The sequence below is a fragment of the Furipterus horrens genome, unplaced genomic scaffold (assembly GCF_987537825.1).
Source record: "Furipterus horrens unplaced genomic scaffold, mFurHor1.1.pri manual_scaffold_17, whole genome shotgun sequence".
Lineage (NCBI taxonomy): Eukaryota > Metazoa > Chordata > Mammalia > Chiroptera > Furipteridae > Furipterus > Furipterus horrens.
In genome coordinates, this window is record NW_028327187.1 from 39723922 (window position 1) to 39747401 (window position 23480).

Here is a 23480-nt window from a genome sequence, read left to right on the forward strand (position 1 = left end):
TCTTTCTTTCTGCTGCATAGTACTTCATTGTGTAAATGTACCACCGTTTTTGGATCCACTCATCTACAGATGGGCACTTAGGCTGTTTTCAGTACTTAGCTATTGTAAACAGGGCTACTATGAACATAGGGGTGCATAAGTTTTTTTGAATTAGGGTTTTAGGTTTCTTCGGGTATAATCCTAGCAGTGGAATCGCTGGTTCAAAAGGCAGTTCCACTTTTAGTTTTTGGAGGTAATTCCATACTGTTTTCCATAGTGGCTGTGTTACAGAAACAGAGGAGTCCAAAAATCCCTGGAGTTTGCGGCTGGGGGATGGAGAGAAGGAAGCAGCTTTCCGAATGCCTCCACATACCTGATGCTGATGGCTGGTGTCTTTCATTATATAAAATTGCTTGGATGCTTCCAAGGCCTCAGGTGGATGGGAGGAGTCTTGAAGCAGGTGATGGTATGGAAAGCACACAGAGCCTACGTGGGGTTCTGTGAATGGTCAGAACTATTGGCAACACCCACTGCGTCAGAGGACGCAGTCAGGGATATATAGGCAGCTGCGAACACTTTAGGGGGGGGCGCTCTGGGGTTGTCTCCCTCACTGGTGGGTGTTCGCAGAGGTGCTCTGGAGAAAGAGAGGAGATCCACGCGGTTTACAGAAAGAAGACAGTTTGCAAGGAGGCTGAGAATCCAGGTGGTTCTGCATTGAGAGCTGGAGGGCACCACAGCACAGAAAGGACCTCCCCAATCAGACTGAGTGATTGGCAGCTACTGGTAAAGCTGAACTGTGCCTAGGAAGTAGGGAAATGGTGTTTCTGACCTCCCTAAAACTGGCTAGGTTCAGTAGAGGGGAGGCAAGGATATATGTAACTGTTAAATAAACAATTTTCTTTTCACTCAACTATAATATTCAGAGTTGTAATTCTGGCGGCAGGCAATCGGACCCCTAACTAAAGAGCCCGTGGGTTTGTTTTCAAGTGGAACAGGCCAGGGGTTCTGTAACAGTTGCACTAGTCTGCATTCCCACCAACAGTGCAGTAGGGTTCCCGTTTCTCCACCTCCTCGCCAGCAATTTTTGTTTGTTGATTTGTTGATGATGGCCATTCTGACTGGTGTAAGGTGGTATCTCACTGTGGTTTTTATTTGCATCTCTCTGATGGCCAATGACGTTGAGCATTTTTTCATGTGTCTATGGACCTTCTGTATGTCCTCTTCAGAGAAGTGTTTGTTCAGGACCTTTACCCATTTTTTAATTGGGTTGTTTGTTTTCTTGATGTTGAGTCGTATAAGCTCTTTGTATATTTTGGAGATCAGTCCCCTGTCTGTGATATCATTGGCAAATATGTTTTCCCATGTGGTTGGTTTCCTTTTCATCTTGCTGATGTTTTCTTTTGTGGAGCAGAAACTCTTTAGTTTGATGTAGTCCCATTTGTTTATTTTTTCCTTTATTTCTCTTGCCTTAGGAGATGTATCCGTGAAGATATTGTTACATGGGATATCTGAAATTTTCCTGCCTGTTTTCCTCTAGGACTTTTATGGTGTCACAGCTTACATTTAAGTCTTTGATCCATCTTGAGTTTATTCTGGTGTGTGGTGTAAGTTGGTATCTAGTTTCATTTTTTTGCACGTCCCTGTCCTGTTCTCCCGGCACCATTTGTTAAAGAGGCTCTTCTCACTTCATTTTATGTTCCTTCCTTCTTTATTAAATATTAGTTGACCATAGAGGCCTGGGTTTATTTCTGGGCTCTCTATTCTGTTCCACTGATCTATATGTCTGTTCTTAAGCCAGTACCAGACTGGTTTGATCACAGTGGCTTTGTAGTATTGTTTGATGTCTGGTATCGTGATTCCTCCTGCTGTGTTCTTCTGTCTCAAGATTACTTTTGCTATTCGGGGTCTTTTTTAGTTCCATATGAATTTTTTGAATATTTGTTCTAGGTCAGTGAAATATGTCATTAGTATTTTAATAGGGATTGCATTGAATCTGTAAATTGCTTTGGGTACTATGGCCATTTTGATGATGTTGATTCTTCCCATCCAAGAACATGGTATTTGCTTCCATTTATTTGTATCTTCCCCAATTTCTTTCTTCAATGTTGCATAATTTTCAGTGTACAGGTCTTTTATCTCTTTGGTTAAGTTTACTCTTAGGTACTTTATTTTTCTTGTTCCTATAGTAAATGGTATTTTCTTTTTTGTCTCTGTTTCTGATATTTTACTGTTGGTGTACAGAAATGCCTTAGATTTCTGTATATTTATTTTGTACCCTGCTATTTTGCCAAATTCACTTATTATATCGAGTAGTCTTTTAGTGGAGTTTATAGGGTTTTCTAGGTATACTATCATGTCATCTGCATATAATGATAGTTTTATTTCTTCTTTCCCAATTTGGATGCCTTTTATTTCTTTTTCTTGTCTGATTGCTGTGGCTAGGACTTCCAACACTATGTTGAATAGGAGTGGAGAGAGTGGACAGCCTTGTGTAGTTCCTGATTTTAGGGGGAATGCTTTCAGATTTTGTCCATTGAGTATGATGTTGGCTTCAGGCTTCTCATATATAGCCTTAATTATGTTAAGGTATGCTCCCTCTATTCCCATTTTGCTGAGTGTTTTCAACATAAATGGGTGTTGTACTTTATCAAATGCTTTTTCGGCATCTATTGATATGATCATGTGATTTTTGTCTTTCATTTTGTTTAGGTGATGTATTACATTTATTGATTTGCGAATATTAAACCATCCTTGCATCCCTGGGATGAATCCCACTTGATCGTGGTGAATGATCTTTTCGATGTATTGCTGGATCCTGTTTGCCAATATTTTATTGAGGATTTTAGCATCTATGTTCATCAGTGATATTGGCCTGTGGTTTTCTTTCTTTGTTGTGTCTTGACCTGGTTTTGGGATTAGGGTAATACTGGCTTCATAGAAAGAGTTTGGGATTTTTCCCTCTTCTTGGATTTTTTGGAATAGTTTGAGGAGGGTAGGAGTTAGTTTTTCCCTAAATGTTTTGTAAAATTCACCTGTGAAGCCATCCAGTCCAAGGCTTTTGTGTGCAGGGAGATTTTGAATTACTGTTTCAATTTTCTTCTTTGTTATTGGTCTGTTGAGACTTTCTACTTCTTCTTGATTCAGTTTTGGAAGGTTATATGTTCTAGAAATGTGTCCATTTCTTCTAGGTTGTCAAATTTCTTGCCATACAGTTGTTTGTAGTAATTTCTTACAATCTTTTGTATTTCTGTGGTATCAGTCGTGATTTCTCCTCTTTCATTTCTGATTTTATTTGGGTCTTCTCTCTTTTCTTCTTGATGAGCCTGGCTAGAGGCTTGTTGATTTTGTTTATTTTTTCGAAGAATCAGCTCCTCGTTTTGTTGATTTTTTGGATTGTTTGTTTAGTCTCTATGTCATTTAATTCTGCTTTGATCTTGATGATTTCCTTTCTTCTTTTTGCCCTAGGCTTTGTTTGTTGTTGTTGTTCTAGTTCTTGTAGCTTTAGGATTAGATTTTTTTATTTGAGGTTCTTCTATCCTTTTCAGATATGCCTGTATTGCTATGAACTTCCCTCTTTTGACTGCTTTTGCTGTGTCCCATAGGTTTTGGGCTGTTGTGTGTTCATTGTTACTAGTTTCTAGAAAATTCTTGATTTCTTCTTTGATGTCATTGTTAACCCATTCATTATTTAATAGCATGTTATTCATTCTCCATGAGTTTGGGTGTCTTTGATTTTTTTCTTTGAGGTTGATTTTTAGTTTCAAGGCATTGTGGTCTGAAAAGATACTTGATATGATTTCAAATTTCTTGAATTTGTTGAGGCTTGTTTTGTGTCCTATCATGTGGTCTATCTTTGAAAATGTCCCATGTACCTTTGAAAAGAATGTATATTTTGATTCTTTGGAGTGAAAAGTTCTCTGTATATCAGTTAAGTCCATGTGGTTTAGTGTGTTGTTCAATGCCTGTATGTCCTCGGTGTTTCTTTGCTTCGATGATCTGTCTGTTGTTGATAATGGTGAGTTGAAGTCCCCTACTATGAGTGTGTTGTTGTTAATATCCTTCTTGTGGTCTTCTAGTATTTGCTTTATGTATTTGGGTGCTCCTATGTTGGGTGCATATATGTTTATCAGTGTTATATCTTCTTGATGGATTGTTCCTTTAAGTATTATGAAATGTCTTTCTTTGTCTCTTTTTATTGCCCTTGCTTTGAAATTCGTTTTGTCTGATATGAGGACTGCTACACCAGCTTTTTTTTCAGGTCTGTTTGCTTGGAATATTTTTTTTTTATATCCCTTTACTTTCAGTCTATGTAAATCTTTTGTTTTGAGGTGTGTTTCTTGTAGACAGCAAATATGTGGGTCCTGTTTTCTTATCCATTCTGTTACCCTATGTCTTTTCATTGGAACATTTAATCCATTTACATTTAATGTTATTATTGACATGTATTCATTCATTTCCCTTTGTATCTCTGTTCCTCTCTTTCTTTTTTTTCTTCTTTTTTCTTAGAACATTCTCGTTAGCATCTCTTGCAATGCTGGTTTGGTGGAGATGTATTCTTTTAGTCTTTCTTTGTTTGAGAAACTCCTTATTTTACCTTCTATTTTGAATGAGAGCCTTGCTGGGTAGGGTATTCTAGGTTGTAGGCCTTTGTTTTTCATTGCTTGAAATATTTTTGACCATTCCCTTCTGTCTTGCAGTGTTTCTGTTGAGAAATCGGTCGATAGCCTTATCAGAGCTCCCTTGTATGTTATTTGCTGTTTTTCTCTTCCTGCTTTTAGGATTCTCTCTTTGTCTTGGAATGTTGCCATTTTAACTATGATGTGCCTTGGAGTGGGTTTTTGGGGGTTCCTCTTTATTGGAACTCTCTGTGCTTCCTGGACTTGCATAACTTTTTCTCTCATCAGGTTGGGAAAATTTTCTGTCACTATTTCTCCTATCCGTTTATCTATTCCTTGTTCTTCTGATCCCTCTTTAATTCCAATGACTGATATTGTTCTTCCTTATACTATCCTGTAATTCCCTTACCTCTTCTTCATACTTTTTCAATCTTTTTTCATTTTGCTGTATCATCTGAGAATTTTTTCTACATTATCTTCTAACTCACTAATCCGATCCTCTGCTTTGTTTAGTCTGCTTTTGACTGAATCTACCGTGTTTTTCAGTTCAGAGATTGCATTCTTCATTTCTTCGTGGTTCTTTTTGATAGTTTCTATGTCTTCTTTTATGCTGGTGTAGTTCTCTGCATGTTTCCTGTAATTTTTTGGAGCTGCTGGTAACTTTCTTGGAGGTTGTCATAGTTGTTTTTAAGGTTGTCGAGTATATTGAGCTTCTTCACCACCATTGTTTTGAATTCCGTGTCTGACACTTGGGTTATGTCTATTCCATCTACCTCTCTTTCTGGGGATTCCTCTTTTCTTTTCATTGAGAAGTTGTTCCTGCATCTTACCATGTTGGATTCTTCTTGTTTATGTTTTTTGGGGGGGTTTGTCTGCTTTGACTTCCCACCTTTGTGGTATGAGATTCTTTATGGGAGATCTGGGGGTTTCAGTGGTGCAGTCTCTTTGATCGCCTGAGCCTGATGTTCTTGGGTTACCCTTTATGTCATTTGTTTATGCTGTCTGGTTATGTTTCAGATGCTCTTTGTTAGGATCTTCCTTCCGGCTAGTTGATTGAGAGTCACTCTATCCACTTTGTCTTGAGTTCTTTTGCGGAGATGTCAGTGGAGCCTTTGTGTGTCGTCTTGTTTTTCTGTGTCCACAGCTGGTGTAATGAGGTAGGTCAGAGGTTCCTGTCCCTTGCAGCAGTGGTGTGCCCCCGCATGGTGCTTTCTTTTGGTGCCTGTTGGAGCTAGCTGAGGTGCCCTTGCATGCACGCCTTTGAGTGCATAAGGTGGCCCGAGAGCTTGCCTCAGGCCTGCCGCACCACGTTCCAGGAGTTGGTCTCTCGCCTCTTAGGGCAGGGCCCCAGACACTTGGGCACAGTGGAAGTGAGTGATTGGCCCCTACTGAAGCCAGTGAGGTGCTTTTGTGTTCGCGCGACTCTGCGCGCGAAGCAGCCTGAGAGGTAGCCTCAGTACTGCCGCGCTGCGCTCTGGGAGATGGTCTCTCGCCTCCCAGTGCTGGGACCTGGACACTCATGCACAGTGGAAGTGAGCGACTGGCGCCTATTGAAGCCGGCGAGGTGCTCTTGCGTTCGTGCGCCCATGCACGTGCATGGCGTCCTGAGAGGTAGCCTCAGTCCTGCCAAGCCACACTCTGGGAGTTGGTCTCTCACCTCTTAGTGTGGGGCCCCGGACACTTGTGCTCAGTAGAAGTGAGTGTGAGTCACTGCTGCCTGCTGTTCCTGCGCCCACCATTCCCACACCCTCCTGGGTGGGCACGAGCAGAGCCTGAGCAAGTGCTCTGCGCTCCGGCCTAGCATTCTGGCCTGGCATTCCGGCCTGGCGCCCACTGGAGCTGGCCAGGGGCAACTGAGCACAGTCTTCTGCGTGTCCACTGGGCCCTCCCTGCGCCCGTTGGGGTACTGATCTTATGTCTGTTGGGGAGTGTCCGAGGGGCACCTGGATGCACGGCCCCGCGCACCTGGGCCAGTGAATGAGGGCACTTCCCTATGCGCCTGCGCAACCCAAGGGGAGGGTTGGGGAGTGGGCGAGCGCACTTCTGCACCTGCGCTCCTTAAGAATGTCCTATCACCCCCAAACTTTCCCCCCCTCTCCGCAGTTCACAAGAGAAAAATACAAAGAAAATATTACATTTTCACTTGCACAGCAGCACGCTGTCTCTCGTCTTCCAGCGCCAATGCCACCTGGTCAAGTCCCATCTCTGCCAATAGGCAGAGATCTGCTCTCCTCCCGACTCCTCTCTGGGGAAGACTGTGGTCGCCAAAAAGCCTTTGTGTCCTTCCAGCCACAGCTCGGGCAGCCACCCCAGTCAGGAATCCCGTTTCGTCCCTTTTTCTTCCGCTATCCTCACTAAACAGGTTGTTCCCAGATGGTTTTTCTCTAATCCAGCAGTGCCAAGGCTCGACTCCTGCCAGTGTCCAGCTGCTCACTGAGATGTTCTGTCTGCAATTAGTCCAAACTACAGACGGGTCTCAGGAGCCTGAGAGCGCAGCCTCCCCTCACTCCTCTGCCATCTTCCTCCCCTCTATATGTCTGTTCTTATGCCAGTACCAGACTCTTTTGATTACCGTGGCCGTGTAATATAGTTTGATACCAGGTATTGTGATTCCTCTTACTTTGTTATTCTTTTTTTTTTCTCTTAAGTTTTTTTTTTTAATAAAGTTAAACTGTAAAACAAAAATTCACAAGCTGCTTCCCTGGCCACCCCCTGCCTCCCTCCCCTACCCGCAGTCTTCCGCGCTGGCTCCCTTTCCTTCACCCCACTCACAGACACACGGCATCCAACTGAGAAAACGAAACTGTTCTAAGTACATGGAGACATGATAGAGGAGGTGATTGTGTCCACATTCAAGATTAAATTGAGCAAGTCTGCATTTTCTGGGTTCTGGATGATTTCATTAGCCACATTGAAAAAAGAAATTCCCTGGACCAGATGCTTCAAAGTTGAAGCCCCCAGGACCACCGAAGAATGCCTTGAAGATATTGTTTGCATCAACATCACCCATATTCATGCCCTCCTCATCCAGGTCCTGTCCACTGTCATAGCGAGTCTTTTTCTTGGGATCGGACAGGATGGTAAAGGCTTCTCCGACTTCCTTGAACTTTTTCTCCTCCTCCTTCTGAACTTCAGCACTGGCTCCACTGTGCTGATCTGGATGGTGCATCAAGGCCCGTTTCCGATAAGCTTTCTTGATCTCATCCTCAGAGGCATTCTTGTCCACTCCCAAAATCTTGTAGTAATCTTTCCTCTTACTCTTCTTCAGCTCCAGCTGTGTGTTTTTAAGGAGTTGTTTGTGTTCTTTTGTTTTCTCCATCTGATACACTTTTTCATAGTCCCGCACTGCTTCTTCATACTGTTCTGTGTCCATGTAACACTGAGCTCTTCTCAAGTAGGCTTTTATATAAGTGTCATCGAGCTTCACTGCATTTGTGCAGTCTTCTATTGCATCATCTAGTTTCCTAAGCTTGGAATTAAACATACCCCTATTACAGTAGAGTTTAGCATTTGTTTTTATATTGTTGGGGTCTATTCCCAGGGCTTCTGTGTACAGTTCATATCCTAGCTTGTAATTTCCTTCTTTAAAGGCTTTATTCCCGTCTTCTTTCTTTGCTTTCAGTGCTTTGGCATTTCTGCAAGCAACACAGGCCTTCTCACGATCAGGAGCCATCCTGAGAGCCTGAACAAAAAACTGAACCGCCTTCTCAATACAATCTTCATAATAAAGGCAAAGACCTCGTATGTACAGAGCATCCGCATTGGTGGAATCCATTCGTAAAATGTCACTGGCCACAGATTGTGCTTCTGGATAACGACCCAGCATTGCTAAACATTCTGCTTTGAGGATTTTGAAGCGATGGCAAGCAGGGGCAAATTCTAGGGCATGATCCATGCAGAAAACCACCTTCCGAAAATCCTGCTTCTCAAAATCCGTTTCTGCTATTTTCTCATATTTTATGACTGCATTAGCATTCTTGAACTCCTGTTGTGCCTGAGCATTTTTGTGATCCAATTCTAGCGCTCTCTGGAAACTGTGACATGCTGCCATGGCATTCCCTAAAGATAGGTGGCATTTGCCCTCTCGTAGATGTCCCCGGACAAAAGTGTCATCCAATCTCACAGACTGTTGTGCACCTGCAAGAGCTTCTTGGAACCTTCCGAGCATCATCAACGTGGCTGCTCAATTCCCATAGTAGCTAGCATTTTTAGGACACATATCTATGGCTTTTGTGTAATAGTTATAAGCTTCATTGCAGAGAAATTCAGTGACTTGCCCAAGGTCTGAGAATGAGAAATAAAGAAATAAAAGGCTGCCCTAGTTCTCATATACATTTTTCCCTGGCACTTGAAGAGGGTACCAGAGGACCTAAGATAATACAAGACAGTCTTTCGTGGAATGGATGTGATCCAGCATGATTAAAAAAACTGTCGCCCATCCTGAATTTTTGTCTGGGATACAGCCAACTCCGAGGCCTGCATTAGTCACTTAATTACATTCCTTTTTAGGAGTTTCATGTAGAAATTACAATATAGAAACTGAAAAATTTCTTAAAGCAGAGCTGTGACAGCCACCTGGGCAAAGCTTTACAAGCATAATGAATATAATGTACATGCTAAGACCAATTGCACAGATACTATAAATACTTTCTTAAATGTTGTTTCCTTACTTATAAAAAGGTGTTTCAAAAATAGGTTATTTTTAGAAGTGGTGGCTTCTTTTCTTTTAAAAAAATTATTTATTTATTATATTTCTTCAGAGTACTTCTTCCTAATTTCTGTTTTATAACTTTGCCAGTTCAAAAACTTTTGTTCGGTCTATATATATGTATTACTAAGTAATAAAGTTTTATACTTAAAACAAAATCCTTTTAGAAAGTTCTTACCTTAGAAAAGAAAACATATTGACAAAATGTTTATCCTTTGCATATCATATATATACATATATATATATATAGCCCTGGCTGGTTTAGCTCAGTGGATTGAGCGTCGGCCTGCGAGCTAAGTGTCGCTGGTTCGATCTTCCAGTCAGGGTACATCAGAGAAGGAAAACTCTGACTCCAAAAAACCTCCGCTGCCTTGCGGCATACCTCTTCAGGGGAAAGGCTAAGGGAGTAAACCCCGACAGAAAATCCGGAGCCGGAGTCCCTAAGGCGGTTTGATGTTGTGGTCAACACCGGCAACTCCTGCGGCGCACCTGAAGCCAAGCTGTATTGACTCCGTCTTTCCCTTGGACCCTTCAGCTGCGAAGAGAGGGGGGGTCTGCTGCATGGGCAACAGCAGACCCTCCATATTACCCTGCCCAGGCTCTGTAGCTTCAGCGTCATCGCACGGGAGGAGACAGATACCATGTCACTCCCGAGTCGGACTGCACAGCCATTCTCGGCGGTGCAGATGGACTCTTAAGAAGCTACACCATCGTCTCTCGAGACGGACGGCTGCCAACGAGGATAAGCTTCATTGTAATCTTTCTTGGCATAGTATGCATTTCCTTGTTCCTTGAAAGACTCTGCTTTCCTCTTTGCTCCTTCATCGTCGAGCAGCTCTGGCTCGGTCGCCGCCATTACCACATCGCACTCCGCGGTAGCCACCATCTTACCGCCGAGACCAGAGAGCCCTACTTTGTTATTCTTTCTAGAGATTGCTGGGGCTACCTGGAGTCATTTTTGGTCCCATATAAATTTTTGAAGTATTTGTCCTAGGTCTGTGAAATATGTCATTGGTATTTTAAGAGAGATTGTGTTGAATCTATAAATTGCTTTGGGTATTATAGAAATTTTAATGATGATAATTCTTTACATCCATGAACATGGTACATGCTTCCATTTATTAGTATCTTCCTTAATTTCTTTCTTCAATGTTCTGCAGTTTTCCTCGTACAGGTCTTTTACCTCCTTGGTTAAGTTTATTCCTAAGTACTTTATTTTTCTTGTAACTATAGTAAATGGGATTTTTTTTCTAGTTTCTATCTCTGATATTTCATTGTTGGTATACAGAAATGCCTTCTAATTCTGAATATTGACTTTGTACCCTGCTATTTTGCCAGATTCACTTATTAGGTCAAGTAGTTTTTTTGGTGGAGTTTATAGGGTTTTCTATGTACACTATCATGTCATCTGCAAATCATGACAGTTTTACTTCCTCCTTTCAAATTTGGATGCCTTTTATTTCTTTTTCTTTTCTGATTGCTGTGGCTAGAACTTCCAAAACTATGTTGAGTAAAAGTGGAGAGAGCGGACATCCTTGTCTTGTTTCTGATCTTAGGCGGAAAGCTTTCAGTTTTTTCCCATTGAGTATGATGTTGGCAGCAGGTTCCTCAAATATGGCCTTTATTATGTGAAGGTATCCTCCCTCTTTTACCACTTTGCTGAGCATTTTTATCATAAATTGGTGCTAAACTTTATCAAATGCCTTTTTAGCACCTATTGGTATGATCATGTGATTTTTTCCTTTATTTTGTTTATGTGGAGTACTATGTTTATTGAAGTTGCTATGAACTTCCTTCTCAGGACTGCCTTCGCTGTGTCCCATAGATTTTGGGTTGTTGTGTGTTCATTATCATTTGTTTCCAGAAACTTTTTTGATTTCTTCCTTTATGTCATTGTTAACCCATTCATTATTTAATAGCATGTTATTCAGTCTCCATGAATTTGAGTCTTTTTGAGTTTTTCCCTTGAGGTTGGTTTCTAGTTTCAAGCCATCGTGATCTGAAAAGATGCTTGATATAATTTCAATTTTCTTGAATTTGTTGAGGCTTGTTTTGTGTCCTATCATGTGGTCTATCTTTGAAAATGTTCCATGTACACTTGAAAAGAATGTATATTTTGCTTCTTTGGGGTGAAAATTTCTATATATATCAACTAAGTCCATTTGATCTACAATGTTGTTCAATGCCTCAACATCCGTGGTGTTTCTTTGCTTGAAAGATCTGTCCATTGTTGAAAATGGGGTGTTAAAGTCCCATACTATGACTGTGTTGCTGTCAATATCCTTCTTGAAGTCCTCCAAAATTTTCCTTATATATTTGGGTGCTCCTATGTTGAGTGCATATATATTTACAAGGGTTATATCTTCTTAATGGATTATTCCCTTAAGTATTATGAAATGTCCTTCTTTGTCTCTTTTTATGGCCTTGTTGTTTTGTCTGATATAAGTACTGCTACCCTAGCTTTTTTTTCATGTCCATTTGCTTAAAATATTTTTCCATTCCTTCACTTTCAGTCTGTATATATCTGTTGTTTTGAGGGGGGGGCTCTTGTAGACAGCATATATGTGGACCATGCTTTCTAATCCATTCAGTTACCCTATGTCTTTTGATTGGTGCATTTAATCCATTTACATTTAAGGTTATTATTGACAGGTACTTTTCATTGTCATTTTCCCCCTTTGTACCTGTATTCTTCTCTGTCTCTTTTTGTTTCTCCATCTTCTTAAATCAGACTCTTTAGCATCTCTTTCAATGCTGGTTTCATGGAGATGTATTCTTTTAGCCTTCTTTTGTCTGGGGAACTCATTATTTCACCTTCTGTTTTGAATGAGAGCCTTGCTGGGTAGAGTAGTCTTGGTTGGAGGCCTTTGTTTTTCATTGCTTGGAATATTTTTTGCCATTCCCTTCGGGCTTGTAGTGTTTCTGCTGAGAAATGTGAGGATAGTCTTATTAGAGCTCCCTTGTATGTTATTAGCTGTTTCTCTCTTGCTGTTTTCAGGATTCTCTCTTTGTTTTTGAGTTTTGCCGTTTTAATTATAATGTGTCTTGGAGTGGGTCTGTTTGTGTTCATCTTCATTGGGACCCTCTGTGCTCTTTGGACTTGCGTGACTTTTTGTCTCATCGAGTTAGGAAAGTTTTTGTCATTACTTTTTCAAACAGGTTTTCTATCCCTTGCTCCTTTTCCTTCTGATATTCCTATGGTATGGATATTATAATGTTTCATGTTGTCCTGCAGCTCTCTTAAAACCTCTTCATTCCTTTTCAGTCTTTTTTTGTTTTGTTGCCCTGTCTGGGAATTTTTTTTTTACATTGTCCTCCAGCTCACTGATCCAATCTTCTGCTTAATCTAACCTGTTTTTTATTTCTTCTACCGTGTTCTTCAATTCAGAAACTGTATTCTTCATTTCCTCCTGGCTCTTATTGATAGCTTCTCTGTCCTTTTTTTAAAAAGTGTATTTTATTGGTTATGTTGTTACAATAGTCCCAATTATTTTCCCATTTGCTCCCTTCTGCCCAGTACTCCCCTTTCCTTCAGCAATCCCCGGGCCCTTAGTTCATGTCCATGGGCAGTGCATATAAGTTCTTTGGCTTCACCCTTTCCTTTGTTATTCTTAACATCCCCCTGTCTATTTTGTACCAACCAATTATGCTTCTTAATTCCTGCACCATTTCCCCATTTCTTCCCCTTCCCCCTCCCAGCTGATAACCCTCCAAATGATCCCCATACCTATGATTCTGTTCTTATTCTGGTTTGCTTAGTTGGATCTTGTTTTTATTTTTTAGATTCAGTTGTTGATAGTTGTGAATTTGTTATCATTTTAATTTTCATAAATTTTGATCTTCTGTTTCTTAATCAAGTCCCTTTGACATTTCACATAGTAATAGCTTGGTGATAATGAGCTCCTTTAGCTTTACCCTGACTGGCAAGCACTTTATCTGCCCTTCCTTTCTAAATGATAGCTTTGCAGGATAGAATAATCTTGGTTGTAAGTCCTTGCTTTTCATCACCTTGAATACTTCTTGCCAGTCCCTTCTTGCCTACAAAGTTTCTTTCGAGAAATCAGTTGATAGTCTCATAGGCACCCCTTTGTAGGCAACTCTCTGCTTTTCTCTTGCTGCTTTTAAGATTCTCTCTTCATTTTTCACCTTTGGCATTTTAATTATGATGTTTCTTGGTGTGGTCTTTTTTCATCTAGCTTGTTTGGGGCTCTCTGTGCTTCCTGGACTTCTATGTCTATTTCCTTCACCAAATTTTGGGAGTTTTCCTGCATTATTTTCTCATATAAGTTTTCCATTTCTTGCTCTTCCTCTTCTCCTTCTGGAACCCCTATTGTTCAGATGTTGGCACGTTTAAAGTTTTCCCAGAGGTTCCTAAGCCTCTTCTCATTTTTTTCAATTCTTGTTCACTCATTCTGTACTAGTTGACTGTTTTTTTCTTCCTTATGTTCCAAATCATTGATTTGAACCCCAGTTTCCTTCCCTTCACAATTGGTTTTGTGTGGTTTTTTCTTTGTTTAATTTAGCATAGCCTTCACTTCTTCCCTTATGTGTTTGTCGTACCTACGTATATCTGTCAAGCCTGGGAGCATCTTTATCACCAGTGTTTTGAACTCTGTGTCTGTTAGGTTGGCTATCTCCTTGTCACTTAATTCTCCCAGTGAAACTTTGGTCAGTTCTCCCTTTTGAGCCATACTTCTCTGTCTCCTCATCTTGACAGGCTCCTGTGTTTGTTTGCCTCTGTGTCTTAAGTAGGGCTGTCACTCCTCTTACGTTGTAAGAGGCAGAGCCTTAATTAGTCACTATAGGGCAACCGGTTTCACCATGTTGTGATGCTGTGTGTAGTGGAAGGGTCAGAGAAGGAACAATGCTGCTTGTTCAGCACTTGCCCCTTTTCCAGGCACTTCTCCCACTTCCATATGGAACTAGCGCCTCTCTAGCTGTTGCCCTGGCTCCTCTTCCCAGAGTAGGTGGGTCTGCGGATGTTCTAGGACTGGGAGGGGGTGCTTTAAAGAAGCGGACCTGCTGAGAGACTGGCCGTTTCTTCCTCCCCCACAACTGCCACTGGTTTGCACAGTCAAAAGCAATGAGGCTTTATTTTCCTCAGTGCTGGGACCATGAGCTGCACGGTCTGGTCTGGTGCTGGAAGCGCTCCCCAGGTGTCCCTCCTGACTTTTTAAAACTTGTGACTGCAGTTTCCCCTGGCCTGCCGCTGCCACTGCTGCTGCTGCCACCACACCATGTCCTCTCTGTCCCAGCTCCGCCCCTCCTACCTGTCTGGATGAGTATTTCTTCTTTCTATCTTTGTTTGTTGGACTTCCATACAGCTCAGTTTCCTGGAACTTCTTGTTGTCTCTAGTTTTGAGGTAGTTGTATTCCTTCTTAGTTGTGGAGGGAGATGCAGCGTGTCTGTCTAGGCCTCCATCTTGGCCGGAAGTCTCTATGTCATTTTTAATGCTGGTGTAGTTCTGAGTAAGATTCTTGTAGGTTCCCTGGAGTTCTTCGTAGTTCCCTGGGAGTTCTTGCAGTTTTCTTTGAGCTCACTGAGCTCATTGTGCTTCCCTATAATCATTATTTTGAATTCCATGTCTGGTGGTTTGCTTACCTCTATTTCATTTAACGCTCTTTCTAGGGATACCCCGTTTCCTTTCAATGGGTGATTGTTTCTTTGTCTCCCGATTTTTGTGACTCTTCTTGTTTGTTTCTGCTTCTTAGATTGGTCTCTTTTGACCTCCTATCTTTGTGTTGTGACCTTCTGTCGTAAGAGATCTGTGGTATACAGTGGTGCAATCTCCTTGATTTCCTGAACTTGATGCTATTGGGATGCCCTTTATGCCATTTATTTAGGCTATCTGGTCGTACTTGGGTTTTGGTTGTTGTGTTGCTCTTTGGTGGGTTCTTCCCTCCAGCCCATCGACTGAGAGTCACTCTTCCCACCACGTCTTGTATACTGTTGTAGAGGTGCATGTTCTTTACATCTTGGATCTGCCCCTGGTGGCATCAGATTGCATCCTAATCTGGGCCTAGGCAATCTGTTCAAGACTACCGGAGATCTACTGTCTTTGTCTCTCTCCTTTAGTTGTTAATCTAGTCAATCTGTGATTAACTGTCAGGTTTAAGCACCGACGGCAGGGCAGATTAATTCCTGTAGGTGGGGCTATTGCTTCTCCTCAAGCTGATGCCACTTGGAAGGGAGTGGTCTGCCTGTAGTATGGAGGATAACTCAGCACTGGGACGCTGTCGGCTGCTCCCTCAGTCCTCTCCTCAAAGCCACCACCCCAAACTCTCCTTAAGTGTCTCTAGTCCACTCCACCTTCCCTCTGCTGAGCCCAGGGTAAGTGGGTGCCAATGTATTTTTGTAGGTGACCCCTGTAAGAGCTCTTTGTCTCCAGGCGTTTCTCACAGGCCAGCAAAAAATTCCGTGGCTTTTTGCTTTTCACAGCTGGATGCTATTTTACTTTCTGCTCTGTTGCTCTAGGCTTGGAAGCCTAGCTGGGGGTTTGGACCTCACCCTTCTCAGGGGGAACCCCCGGCTGCTGAGATGTTTCTCTATCTCTTCATCTGCTACCCATGGGAGCCCAGCCAGCCCTCTCATGTCTCCACACTTTCTACCAGTCAGGTTGTGATGAAGCAGCCTTTTCTCTCTGTCCGTGCTTAGAAGACCTATTCAGCTAGTGTTCAGTTGGTTATTTCAGATGATTTCTCCATAATTAAGTTGTAATTCCAGATTAGTCCTGGGAGGAGGCTATTGTAGCTTCCACTTACTCTGCCGCCATCTTGGATCAGTCAACTCATTTTATGAGGGCGACAACAACCTGATACCAAAACCAGAAAAAGACACTCCAAAAATCAATCTATCAAACTATAGACCAACATCTCTCATGAATATAGACTCAGAAAACCTCAACAATATGCTAGCAGATAGTATTCAGTAACATATGAAAAGAGTAATACACCCCAACCACTTGGGGTTATCCAATAATGTAATGTCAGAGAGATTCTATGTTTGAAAATCAATCAATGTAACCCACCAAATCCACCACATTAACAGTACAAAGAAGAAAATACAGAAGCCTGGGCCTCAAGTTCAGGCCAGGTGAACCAACGTACTTGGGAACTGGAGCAGGAAACCTGTATTTTAACAAGAACCCCAAATAGACATGATACAGATTAGCAAGAGAAAGTAACCAAGTTTAATACATACCTTTGTATGAGAACCCTACAAAGACAGTCAGAGACCCCCACATACAGGAGAGGTTCAGAGACAGAAAAGGAACATGGGTATACAGTAGTCCCTCGCTATATTATGGTTCACTTATCATGACTTCACTGTATCACGGGATTTTAAAAAATATTGTATTTAATTATTTATCATGGATTTTCCACTATATTGCGGGATTTTGCAGTACTGTATTCTTATGTTGTTAAAGTTATGTAGGTTTAAGACCGTAGAATAAATGTAAGTTTCCTACTTCGCAGGGGGCGGGTCTGGAATGTAATACCCGCGATAATTGAGGGAATACTGTATAAGACACCCTGAGCTAGGGATAAGATAGGGTGCCTTAGGGGCTTCAAAGTGTCATTGCAGGAGGATAAGAAGAGCTCACCTTTATTTTATTTTTTAAAAGATTTTATTTATTTATTTTTAGAGAGAGGGGAAGAGAGGGAGAAAGAGGGAGAAAAACATCAATGTGCTCCCCCAACTGGGGACCTGGTCCGCAACCCAGGCATGTGCCCTGACTGGGAATTGAACCAGCGACCCTTTGGTTCACAGGTTGGCACTCAATCCACTGAGCCACATCAGCCAGGGCAGAAAAGCTGACCTTTAATAAATAGAGATTTGTCTTGCCATATAGGTGGGTGGAAAATGTTATTGCAGATCATCTCTTGTGGGCAAGGCCTCTAATTCAAATTCTTCTAGACAGTTAAGGGTGGGGGACAGAAGTTTCTCCTAAGCCTACAGCTAAAGATGTCTTTAGCTCAAAACAATCTGCACACCACAGGGGCACATCTTGGGGTGACTTGCTCTGTACCCCCACAACTACAACCCTTCAAGAGCAAGAATACCCTTGTTAGCTTGCATACAGGGCCCTTCATAAGCAGGCCCTTATCTTTTATCTGTCCTCTCCTAAAGTTGGGAAAATACTAACTTGGGGTTACCATTACTCTCCATACACAGGCCATGCTAGTCCATCCATCTCTTCTAGATATTTCTCTGACCTTAGCCTAGCCCAGCCTAGCCCAGCCTAGCCCAGCCTAGCCCAGCCAAGTACAGTTCAGCCTAGCCTAGCCTTTGCCTTGGTAATTTCTATTCTTTTTTTAATAACTGGGCTCAAATAACACCTTCTCAGGGCTCCTTCCTTGACTTCCCAAGCTTGATGAGGTGCTCCTTTTGGGAAACACACAGTATCCTTGGACTTTTCTTTCTCAGATTCCTAGTCAGACTGTATTAGGATTGTGTGTTACTTGTCTGCCTGAGCCATCTCTTTGACCCAGGGCCAACACAGAGTAGGTGCCCAGTACTGAGCACTTAGACAGCTGGGGCACAAGGGGTCTCTCCTACAATTGTCAGGAAAAAAGAGTTAAGCAAAGAGCACCTCTGGAATCCTTCAAAGGCCAAGGGGACAGTGAGGTATACCCAGAACTCCTCCTCTGTTGCAATAGGTTGAGTTGGGGGTGTTTCTGAGCCTCATTCCTTCAACTGCTCCTTGGTTTGGGGTGACTCTTTCACCTGTGTGGGGGCAGCAATAGGCTTAGTGTTAAGACTTCAGATGACACCCCGTTATCTATTTTAAGTGAGTGGGGAGTGGAGGCAAAAAAGCCTAGAAGGGCAAACCATTTAGCAAAACAGTGAGCTTAGAATAGTGATTCTTAACTGGACAATTTTGCCCCCCAGGAACATTTGCCAAAGTTTGGAGACAATATTCTTAAGATTTTGTTTATTTAATTTTTTTGACAGAGGAGAAGGGAGGGAGAAAGAAAGGGAGAGAAACATCAATGTACAAGAGCTACATCAGTTGGTTGCCTCTTGAACACCCCCAACCGGGGACCTGGCCTGCAACCCAGGCATGTGCCCTGACTGGGAATCAAACCAGCTACGTTTCAGTTCACAGGCCAGCACGCAATCCACTGAGCCACAGAAGCCAGGGCTGGAGGCAATTTTGATTGTCACATGTGTGTGGGGGAGGGGGTGTGCCACTGGCATCTAGTGGATAGAGGGCAAGGATGCTGCTAAATATAATACACAAGACAGACTCCCTCATCCCCAAACAGTTGTCCAGCCCCCAAATATCAATAATGCAAGGTAGAGAAACCCTGGATTAGAGAGGAGTGAGATATGGGGCTCAGAACTAACCCAATAGTAAAGAGTTATGAAATTACTTGTTTGCCAAAATGGCCTGAATGACTGTATTGACTCCTGTGTCTTTGCCCCATGAATCCACCCCTAAAGTATGTGATTGGTTGTGGTCTCACTGTTTCTAAATAATTAGTAGCTGAAGGTCCACTAGTAAGAAGTATGATTCATAGACTGTTTAAAATTAAGTTATTTTCAATACAGTAACTTCAACTAATGCCTAACAGAATGTAACTAAGTAGTTTCCCTCAACCTCTGTTAATAAATAAAGTAATTAGCACACAATTAGTATGCAAATAATGGTGCTTCTAAACTAGTTGAACTGTTTCCGGCCATTTTGATTCAGATGGTTAATTTTCATAGCTTATTCCTTTTTTTTTTTTAATAGCTGGAGCAAAGTTAAACTTCAGCCACCTGTGCTCCTCATGTATTGTGAATTATGGCTCCTTCCATTAGCGAGGTTTTGCTGTTTTTCAGAGGTCCAAAGAAGGCTCTATTTTAATGTTAAATAACGTGTTTAAAACTAAGACCAAATCATGTAGGAAAAAACTATGTGTGTGAGATAATACCCTTATATCTGTTTATATATTTCTATCACACACACACACACACACACACACACACTTTATGGGAAGCCGGGGTGCTTGGCAGTGGCAAATGTAGCTCAGCCCCAGAGTGGAAAACCACTGGGAGCATGGTGGCACGCAGGACCCACTCCACACACCGGTTTTCCCGTGGGGAACCAGGCCTGCATTTCTATAATAGTTAAAAGCTTGCTTTCTGCTAAAGGACCCCCTCATCCTGGGCTGAGAACAACAGATGTTCAGCGTGTAACCTTGAAGCAGTTTCTTAGGATCTATTCTGGGCCAATTTCTAAGAACAGGATGTGGCTAGACAAGTTATCCTTATCATTCATGCATGGGTAACATTCTTTTCTTTAATATGTAAAAGTAATAATCATATAAGGCAATGATTGGCACTACGATTCACAATTTTCTTGGATGTAATCCACCTAAGAAATCAATAAAAGCCTGTTAAGGCAGGGAGGGGCAAACTGCTCTTTCTCCTCTAGAAAGTGGCCAGTTCTGTCCCCTCTTCTCCACATGATTTTTACAGTCATTGTGCATTTACTACCTCATCCACAACACCGTGACACCAAGCGCTTGCCAGTAAGCTCATAGGGCACGTGAAGATAAGAGGGAGGGGATCATTTCTCAGACCGCCTCTTGCGGCCCTTTCAGTTTCTGTCTCTTTCCTCCGCTAACGCATGTAAAGAAAGCTCATAGTGAATGAGTGTTTCGGTCTTGACTGGACTCCGAAGATCGCTTTCAGGAAGGAATTAGTGTCAGTCATAGGGTTTATATGAGAGCATTTGGCACTTGCCAAGCTCCGAAGATAAAAGGCACTTGCTCCCCTTGGCTCGAGAAATTGGGTGCTCCCATGTGAGTCAGAGCCTTGCAAGGGTGTCTGGGATCAACTCCCAAGACGGGTAGCGGCCTTATAGGGACCCCCAAAACAATTTAATATAACTTTTGGCTCGGCCGGTAATGTGTGATATAAAGATTGGTCATCTGGCTCATTCGAGTCCCTCCTCGCAGTTTTAGAGACTTGGGGGAGAAACCAAGACCCATAAGCAGGGTCAGGGTACCCAGAATCTCCGGCAGCTCCCCCTGACTGTTTCACATCAACAGTATATCCTTGATCCACTACATTAAAATCCCTCAGTAGCTAGTTAGCTAGGGCTCAGTGCAAGTGGAGAAAATCAAAGAGACTTAAATTGAAAGCAAAATAAAATAAACTCGTTGTTTAAAATTAGCTCAGATTTATCAAAGGAACAAGAAGTTTACCTACGCCTGTTGCAGCAGCTTCTGCGTGCAGTAGGATGCGTGCAGCAGGATGTAACGTAAGACAGCAGCATCTCATTCACCTTTTACAGACTATTAAAGAATATTATCCTGCTTTTCCTTGGACATTAACATTTGGGAGAAGGCAGGAGATAAGCTAAAATCTCTACATAATAGTAGTGTTTCTATTAAAGTTCATCTGATTAATTTACTGCATATTGCCATAGCTCAGAGCGCTGTGGTCTCAGAAAAACAAAGGGAAAGTAAGGAAGATAACTCAGGTTTAGAAGACACCACAGCTGTGATAGAAGTAGGAGAGGGGGAAGGAGAAGGGGACATACAGAAATTTGCAATCTCTGCCAAACAACCAGCCATCAGCTCTGCAGGCCCCTTCCCCCTGGGATCCTGGAAAGCCACAATAGTTCTTGCCACCTCCGATGGTTAACACAGGTCCGCCCACTCCTGCCTGACCTAAACCTTGACATTTGCTTAAAAACTAAAGTTTTGTCTAATAAAATAATTATATATTGTGATATATTACTGAAATATTCAACTAACGTTCAAAAATTCGTGTCTCTCAATGCTAAGAACTGAATTTTTGTCAGCCTATATTACTAGTATATACCTTTTAATATCACTTTAAATAAAGTCAAATATAATTTCATAATATATATTCCTTGGCTGACAAAGTTTCCAAGACTTAAAATTTACAGGACTTCTTTATAGCCTAGGGGTATTTCAAAGGGCTCCTGAAATATCTCAAGGATTTGTTATTTTCTTCTTATCCAAAAGAAGAAAACTGTAGATAATCAGGCTGAGTACATTTTTAAAATACTTGGAAAGCTTTGTCAAATAAGGAAATTTTACAAAACTCTCCAAAAGTCTACAAAGTTCTAATTATAATTCTAAGAATTATTTTAGAATGTTGTATTGCAAAATTATATATACTAAAAAAATCTATTTCCCATTAATTTGCTGCTCTAGTCTTTTCAGTGACATGAGCAGTTATACGCATGGGATACAGTATCATTGGGCCACTGTGAATGGAGATGGAATAACCAGTTCGTCTCACGTGCATAGCTAAAAAAAAAAAAAAAAAAAAAAAAAAAATTAATCACATAAGTCTTTAAAACAATAACTGATTTCTAAACCAAAAAACAATTGGCTAATACCTTTGCTCATTTACAGCAAGCTATAGCCCAGGTGGGCTTACAAGTAACTCCTAAGAAAGTACCACAGTCAGAGCCTTGACGATCTCAAGTGCTCAAATTAATTCTCAGAAGCCTTTAACTCTCAATAATCTCCAACAATTGTTAGGTGTTATCAATTAGCTAAGGCCTAGCCTTGGTACAATTACCCACCAGTTTACTCATCTTTTTAACACCCTTAAGAAAGACCCAGATTTAAATCTGGCTCATACTTCATCTCCCCAGGCTCAAAAAAAAAAAAAAAAAACAAAAAACCCAAACATTATAATCCAGCATATTAAAACTAGGCAAATAGAAAGAATTAATCCTTCTTACCCCATCAGGCTTTTCTGCTTTCCTATGTTATCCCCTACAGGACTTCTTAGACAGCTGCAACCGCAGCTCACTATGATTAGTTATTTCTTTCCCATCAACCTCAAAAAACTATAACTATTTATGTCTCCAGCCTTTACCAGCTAATAAAGGACAGGATAAAGTTCAACAATTGTTTGGCTATGATCTGGGAGTATTCACTTACCCCTAACTCAAGTTTATTTACAACAGCTTATTAGCCAGTCCCTAGTTTTTCAAGGCACAATGGCTAATTATGTTAAAAAACTCGAAATCAATCTTCCTTCAGATAAACTTCTACAAAATATTCCTCAATTAAATCTACATATTAAAAGCAAAATTAGTCCTATCCCAATATCTAAAGCAAAAAGTATGTTTATAAATAAATTTTAAAAAACTGGAAAAAATAAGAAGAAAAAGTAAACATATAAGTTTTTAAAACACTGTAAATTTTAGAAATAAAAACTTCAGTCCCCAAAACTAGCTGTGCCAAACTTGCTATCTCTCATGTCTTCTCTAGCCTCTGTGAAGCTGTCAAAATCACTAAATAATAAAAACAGCCCACTTTTAAACACACTAAAAGAATGTAGTAATCACCAAAAAATAAAAAAGTTTCTCTTTTTCTAGCAGAAACAGGAGAACACTCTACACTCCCAACTCCCTCCCAGGGAATAGCTGCCACTGTTTAACCCCTTCATTCTCTCCTGATATCTTACAGAAATAGGCTTGTCTCTACTTTACACACAAAAGTCCTAGTTTATAACATCATCAAAGATGAAATATTATTCCAGCAAAGGCCCTGTAATTGGGTATCTCCAGTCTTACAGACTCAAAGTCCAGTTTATGAGTTATTATGTAAATTAACCATTTGCACAAGTTTGTTCATTACAGGTTTATCTATCCACCTAAGAAGCCTCTGCACCTGCTCCAACCAGGGGACCAAATCTTACTAAAGGCCTAGAAGACTCAAGGCCCTGAACAGCCGCTGGCTAAACAACAGACTGGTTCCTGTGACTTCCTATTGCAGACCTGTATTGATCAGGAAACCGTGGCCCAACTCTCAGCCACGGAATCGGCCATACTGTAGCTGGGAGAAAGACAGAATGCCCTGATCACTAGACAACAACTCACCTGTAACCCCAGATTCTCGAGACTATGTATCACCCCACTAAAACAGAACTCTAGTCAGCATTCTTAAGCTGACATATAACATCATTTAAGGGATGCTTTTTCCACCATCCTAAAAGGCTGAATTGATCAGCTACAATTGGAACTCCATCAAGAACTTATGGACATTAAGCAGCTCACTAAGCAAAAGGATTTTCAAACCCTCTGTGATAATCTCAGCTGGCTAAACCCAAAAAATTGGTTTGATGGGTTTAACCTAAGAGTTTGGTTCCTCAGAGCTGCCAGTTGTTTATTGGTTTTGACAACACTCGGCAT

The 23480-nt window shown here is 41.4% G+C and overlaps 1 non-coding gene and 1 pseudogene across 1 annotated transcript; one reads left to right on the forward strand and one right to left on the reverse strand.

Annotated features, from left to right (window-relative positions):
* Positions 1-7329: 7329 nt before the first annotated feature.
* On the reverse strand, positions 7330-10189 carry LOC149990868 (dnaJ homolog subfamily C member 7-like; annotated as a pseudogene).
* An 11270-nt stretch (positions 10190-21459) lies between these two features.
* On the forward strand, positions 21460-21590 carry LOC149990869 (small nucleolar RNA SNORA20). The gene has a single exon (XR_016508807.1). It is a non-coding gene; the product is annotated as a small nucleolar RNA SNORA20 (small nucleolar RNA).
* The last annotated feature ends 1890 nt before the right edge of the window (positions 21591-23480 follow it).